This window comes from Sciurus carolinensis, unplaced genomic scaffold (genome assembly GCF_902686445.1).
Source record: "Sciurus carolinensis unplaced genomic scaffold, mSciCar1.2, whole genome shotgun sequence".
Lineage (NCBI taxonomy): Eukaryota > Metazoa > Chordata > Mammalia > Rodentia > Sciuridae > Sciurus > Sciurus carolinensis.
This window is the reverse complement of record NW_025920117.1, coordinates 30,719-37,948: the sequence shown is the minus strand read 5'-3', so window position 1 is coordinate 37,948 and position 7,230 is coordinate 30,719. Positions and strand designations below refer to the sequence as shown.

General features: G+C 39.7%; 1 pseudogene; it reads left to right on the top strand.

Annotated features, from left to right (window-relative positions):
• Positions 1-4,136: 4,136 nt before the first annotated feature.
• On the top strand, positions 4,137-5,210 carry LOC124973591 (guanine nucleotide-binding protein G(I)/G(S)/G(T) subunit beta-1-like; annotated as a pseudogene).
• The last annotated feature ends 2,020 nt before the right edge of the window (positions 5,211-7,230 follow it).

Sequence of the window (7,230 nt, the reverse complement as noted above, 5' to 3'; positions counted from 1 at the left end):
TTGGATTTTTGCTTCTCATGTAAATCTATTGTATTATTACACTTGTTATAATTTTAACTATTAAATCATAAAGGTCCAGTTATTTCACAAAGCCAGTTTGGGATGAGCTGTATTCCAGTTATGCTGCATATAGTTTAAATTATATATGAATTACTTCTGGCCACCCTGCCCCCATCTTAGTATTTTGCAAGATTTGATTAGTTGTACACCTGGTGCCCCATACTTGGCTTTAGTCATTGTTATTTGATGGCAAAATAGACCTCTCATCACTGAAAGAGAGAAAAAAAAGTGTATCTGATTCATGCTGGGACTTTTTTTAACTCTGCCATTCATGGTACTCTTTGCCTATGCATCTTTATGGATTTTTTTCTTGGGGGGGTGGTCTTAACTGTTCTTATGATTTCTGTAGGGAAAAGGCTTGTGACCAGTACTAATCTTGAGTAAAGTTTTTTCTGTCAACAAGTAAATTAATGTCTGCTCTGAAATGTCATTTATCTACATATACTTCCTTGGGGGGAAAAAAACACGAATGTCAGTCCTAGCAGATGTTGCATGTAAATCGGTAGCAAGTAATGACTACAACTCAGATGATTAAGAATTTTGTAACAGAAAGCTCTGCTGTTTTAATTTTCTGTATACACTTATGATAATTAGCACATTGTAGGACTAGAAATCTTTGCTTGTAAAGTTTATTTTTACTGTTTCTTATCACTGTTTATTGTATCACCATTGGTTTCATAATGTAAATACTATACATTGAAAAATTAAATGTCAGTTTTTTATTACTACAGTTGATGTTAATAGTGGGACTTTCAGGTGTTTAGGAATTTCTTTGGTTAACCTTCATTGCAAAAGTGCTAGATGGTGCATAACTCTAGAATTAATTTTAAGGAATTTCCTAATATGTATACTATCTTTTTATCTGAAATAATAAATAAACTATGATCTTGAAAGTGACTGAAAAAATAAATAATATATTCCATCAGGCTTATACTGAATGTAGATATTTAATAAGGACATTATTAAACAGCTATCTGAGTCACGAGAGAGGTAAACAGTGAAATGTACTAATAGTGTGCCACAGCACTTAATTAAAATGGGTAATTTATTACTCTGGTATTTTTTATTTAAAAATGTGCAGAACAAAGCAACACAGTACCCACTCTCTTAAGTTGACACAACACACAAATTATACATTCTGCATCTATGGCAATATGCAAATAAGGCATCAGCATATCTGCAGATTCATCATCAAAAATATTTATTCGTTGCTTATTTTTCACAGGTCCACCAAAAGAAAATGATTTTTGACAATTACAGTTCCTTCACTTTTGGAGTTTATGGTATAAAAGGGATAATACTGAAATCTCTTTTCCAGGTAGGCAGAGAGAGGAAAGAGGAGAGGGGGAGAGAGTATATTTTAAAGGCAGACTAGCATTTTTGTACCAATAGTTAATTCATAGAAATATTAACATACTTACCTGTGTGACCAGATATAAAATCACTTAGATTACACAGCCTCTTCAGAATCTTAAACATGGGCGAAGAAACTCTAATTAAATTTAGTTGTCTGTGATGACTAATTTTAATTTTTAAAATGCAATTTTTTTTCTAGAGTTAACAGCACTGACATGAGGGGCCAGGGGCAAAGCTAACCCAACATTTGGCAACATTTATTTATCCCTAGGGCTTTTCTGGTTCCACTGCTTGCAGTGATCTCTGAAATTCATGGTTCTCTGCTGGGCTCCTCTGAATTGTGACTCTTTACACTCTGCAGGTGAGTATCTGTAATCAAGCTGCATTAGAATCACCTGGAACTCTTGTTAAAATGCCAATTCCCAGGCCAAAGGCCAGCCTGCACGTCATGCTGAAGGACCGGGAAGTCTGCATTTTATCATGGGCCGTAGGTCATTATTCTCTGTCCCCAGTTAGTTTGACTGCTGATCGCACCTGCTGAGCAAGCATCCTGTCCTCTGCCTCCTCATTACTTTTGCTGCTGCTTCTTTAGTTCTGTCTCTAGCCTGGCTACTCACATGGCCACCTAGATGTTCTCCTAGTTATCCTCTTTAATGTATTCAAAACCAACTGGAGCAAATTCAAATATTACAATGTTGAATCTAGCACAAAGTCCAGCAGTAGCTCCTGGGATAACTTGATCTCTTTAATAAGACAGATAAAGTCCTTGCCAGCCTTCATCTCCTGCTCCATCCACTCACCTGTCATTGGGCTGACACAGCTATGCTGAAGGCTTTTGCTGTTCTCTTAACTCTTTGCTGGGCCAAAGCTCCAGGCCTTTGCTCCTGTGGGAGCCTCTGGCTAGAAGGACCATCTCTCATCCACTTTCTGGTTGTCTGACAAACACCCACTCCTCTTTAACATAGCAGCTCAAGAATGACGTCTTCTATGCTGACTTTCCTAGTCTAGTTCCTTCCTTTGTTCTCACTTCTCTTCCGATCTGTATTTTCTTCCATGTGCCACAATATTTGTGAACAGGTTCATTTCTCCCTTCAAGTCCCATTCATGTCCTATTTCTCTTGGCATCTCAAAGAACATATTCATGCTTTCCAAAATAAGTGGATGAACTCATGAACTGAGTAACAGAGATCCAAGTAAATTTGCAGATCAGGAGTTGGGTGCATCGCCCTTCTTTTGGTGTTGTAGATCTCATCAGAATTTTTCTGAAGGTCACAGACAAAATGAAACAGTTTGGAGCTTTCCATATGCAAACTGACTCAACCCAGCTTTACTGATACATGCTAGAACTAGATAAAATATTCTTGCATGATATGGATATAACAGAAGGAGAATGAAATAAATGAAACCAGTGTCTTTGTTATATAAACCTCTTAGTGAATTATGATAAATGAGCAATCTATATAGCAAATCTCACTGATCTTTCTTGAGAGTTATTTTACTTAGTTGATTTAATTTCCTGAAAACTGAGTACTACTTATTTACTAAAAATCCCTTCTCTTATCTAAACTTAATTTATTTTAATTAATTTCCCATCATTCCTTCTCTTTAGGTGTACAGTGTGATTTGGGTATTTCACAGTTCTCTTATAAGGTTACAGTTCAGAGACCAAACATAAGAAGTCAAAGACTTCCAATTGTACCATCTGAAGCAATTTTAAGAATCAATGCTTGCCCTTACATGTTACTAATGGAAATGTAAAATGGAACAGTTAATTTGTAAAAACAGTCTGTCTGCTTCTTAAAAAGTTAAATGGAAATATAAAGTAAGAGTAGTTAATTCCACTCCTAGGAATCTACTCAAGAGAATTGAACATTTGCCCACTAAAAGACTTGTACATGAATGTTCATAGCAGCATTATTCATGATAGCCAAAGGGGGAAAACAACCTAAATGCCTATCAAATGATGAATGAACAAGCACAATGGAGTATATCCATGCAATGAAATACTATTCAACAATAAAAGTAAGAAAGTAGTGATACATGCTGGAACATAGATGAACCTCAAAATCATGTTAAAGGAAAAAAGTCACTTAAAGAGAATGGATTCTTTTCAAAATGAGTGCATATTGTTGTATTCAATTTATATGGAATATCCAGAAAAGACAAATTTATAGACATAGAAAGCAAATCAGTTGTTGTCCTGGAGTGGAAAGGGGTCATAGGGTGGACAGAAGGAATTGATTGCAAACAGACTTGAGGAAATTCTGAGGGTGCTAGAAATGTTCTGAAACTAGGTCATGGTGATATTTACTAAGTTCTACAAATTTGCAAATAATCATTGAATTGATAGACCACAGTGTTTATTCACTTATGATGCCTAAACACTGTGGTATGGAAATTATGCCTCAATGAAATTGTAAGAAATGGTTGAGGTTGACACTTGGTTACCATCATATTTTTATTTCAGTGATACTGTAGTTTCATAAACCTTTCCCAGGAAATGTTAAAAAAAAAAAGTCTTTAGGGACGGCAGCAGCGGTGGGTGCAGGTGACAAGGGCAGCAGGCCGGGACAGGAGCACAGCAGTGAACCCAACCAGCTTGGCTGGCTCTGCCCATGGACCATGAGTGCGATGACCAGGCGGCGGTGTGGGTGCATCAGGCCCAGTGAGGGCAAGATTGTGGATACTTTGAAGTGGCATTGGAGCACTAAGACCTGAAGATGAGTGAACTGGACCAGTTGTGGCAGGAGGTGGAACAACTTATAAACCAAATTAGAGATGCTTGAAAAGCATGTGCAGATGCAACTCGCTCCCAGATCACAAACATCTACTCAGGGGGAAGAATCCAGATGCACACCAGGAGAACACTGAGGGGGCACCTAGCCAAGATCTATGTGATGCATTGGGGCACAGATTCCAGGCTTCTTGTCAGCACCTCACAGGATGGAAAGCTCATCATCTGGGATAGCTACACCACAAACAATGTTCATGCCATCCCTCAGCGCTCCTCCTGGGTCATGACCTGTGCTTACGCCCCTTCTGGAAACACGTGGCCTGTGGTGGCCTGTGGTGGCCTGTACAACATTTGCTCCATTTACAACCTGAAAACTCACGAAGGGAATGTGCGTGTGAGATGTGAGCTGGTGGGACATACAGGTTACTTGTCCTGCTGCCTATTCTTGATTGACAATCAGATCGTCACCAGCTCTGGAGACACCACATGTGCTCTTTGGGACATCGAGACCTGCCAGCAGATGACCACATTTACTGGACACACTGGAGATGTCATGAGCCTGTCTCTTGCTCCTGACACCAGACTGTTCATCTCTGGTGCTTGTGATGCCTCGGCCAAGCTCTGGGATGTCCAGGAGGGATGTGCAGACAGACCTTCACAGGCCACGAGTCAGACATCAATGCCATTTGCTTCTTTCCAAATAGCAATGCATTTGCCACTGGCTGGGAAGATGCCACCTGCAGGCTGTTTGACCTCCATGCAGACCAGGAGCTCATGACCTACTCCCATGACATCATTTGCAGGATCACCTCTGTGTCCTTCTCCAAGAGCGGTTGCCTGCTGCTCACCGGGTACGATGACTTCAACTGCAATGTCTGGGATGCACTCAAAGCAGACAGGGAAGGTGTCTTGGCTGGACATGACAACTGCATCAGCTGCCTGGTGGTGACTGATGATGGCATGGCCGTGGCAACAGGAGTCCTGGGACAGCTTCCTCAAGATCTTGGAACTAACACCACAAGTGGACACCATGGAGACTGGAAGACCATTCCAACCTTGAAGCGCTGCAGTGATAGCAGTATCCTATCCAACCGCACTAATGTGGACACCACACTCCCCTCAGAACTTCAAAGGGCAAGATCTTTTTCCTTCACCTGTTGCTGAAACCAAGAGCACAATTCCCATTAAGAGAAGGTCTCTGTGCTGTAAACTAAAACAAATTGTGCATTCCTTCTGGGGTCATTGTCTTTGTTTTCTTTTTTGTCTTGGATGAGTTTTAAAAGGAAATACTACCATAAACATGTTAACCAGAAGGTAAAAAAAAAAAAGTCCTTAATCACAGAATCTAGATTTTTAAGTTGGTTTCTTTCCTTCTCCTCAAACCCTGAGGCCCTCCAACTTTATTCCAGTGGAGGCATATTCGGAATGTAAAATAAACTTCCTTCCCCTTCAAACTAATTAAGTAAGCTCTGATGACATCAGCTATATTTGCAGCACTTGATTAAGACCATGATATAATTAAATTCTTGAATGATTAGAAATGCAAATTGTCAGGCCTCCTTTAGCAACAGGCATTGCTGCCTGGCTCCAGAATAATAAGTCAAGGAAATGACCAGGCTCATCCTGAGTTTATCCTGAGTTTAGTGAGAAAATAATATCTATGAATGGCTAAAACTTACATATTTACATGGGCCAAAATTTCCCTAGTAGAAGTAGTACCTTTCTAAGAGTGAGTTCATTGAGAATTTTTGTGACAGGGTAGGATGACCCCTGAGCTTTAGGGCTGCACACAGCAGAGTTCAGATTCTGCTTCTTTCACTTACCAGTCATATGATTGTTGGCTAATTTAATTTTATTTCTCCCAGCCTGCATATCTATAATATGGGATTTGATTCTCTATCTCAAAGGATTTAGGGGCTGATTAAATGAGATCCCTTATGTGTCATTGGGTCTTACATTCAGAAGGTGTTTAATAAATGGAGTCCACTCAACACATATTAACGTCTACTGTGAGAAATAGAAAGTCCAATGAACCTTTCGCAGAATACAGTGTTTAGCCTTTTAGGTAAGACTGAGATGTAAGAAAAGCAGTTGGAGGGGAGAACAGAATGGAGAAGTAAAAGCAGATAACACCAGAGTGTGAGAAATTCATGGCCCCTTGATAAACAGGAGGTGAGGGGGAAGGACTGACCTGACCAGCAGAGAAAAACTACAAGACACACTCAACCCAAGAAATACTTCTGGCCACAAGAGAGCAAAGAGAGATGGGCACACATAAAGGTGTATTACTTTAAATAATCCAAAAGGAGACAGTAAAACCTAGGTTTAGGTTATGTTTGGGAAGGCTGCACACCCAGACACTGAGGAATCAGGGTTGGGGGAGAGGGCCTTTTACACTAGGGAATAAAATGCTGATTGTGACTTCCCTGGGTGTGTCTACTTTTCAGACATGGATCTTGCAAGAAAATCTTAAAAATATCACTTTCTCTGTACTTTTTGATGCTCAGTCCATTCTTTGGGGTTGACAGGTGAGCATGTTTCTCACACCTACCATACATTTATTCCTCAAATTCAGCAAACATTTTGTGAATACCTGCTATATTCCTGCTATTCTTAGTGTTCTGGATGCATCCATGAATTTTAAGAGACAAAAATTCATATCATAGCAAAACCTATGTGGACAATAACTATAAACACAATCAATAACTAAATGTTTTTGTGTTAGATATAATAATATGTCCTATGGGAAAAGAGAAAAATGAGTAAGAGGGATCTAGAACCATGGAGGTAGAGGAAATAAATGATGAGTTGCAATTTTGGGTAGTCAGGGAAGGGCTCGTTGAGTAGGTAAAATGTAAGGGAAGCCACAAAGGAGTGAGGGAGTTAGCCATCATCCAGAGACATCTGGGAAGAATTGAACAAATATCTAGCACAAAGATGCTCAAGTGGAATGTGCTAGAAACCTTTATGAAGCACAGGGGATGGGGAGGTTGACCATCCTGGAGATGGAAGAGTAAGCTGAACTGCGTTCCAACTCTGCCTGCATCGCCTGCCTATCATGTCATCTTTGGCTTTTTATT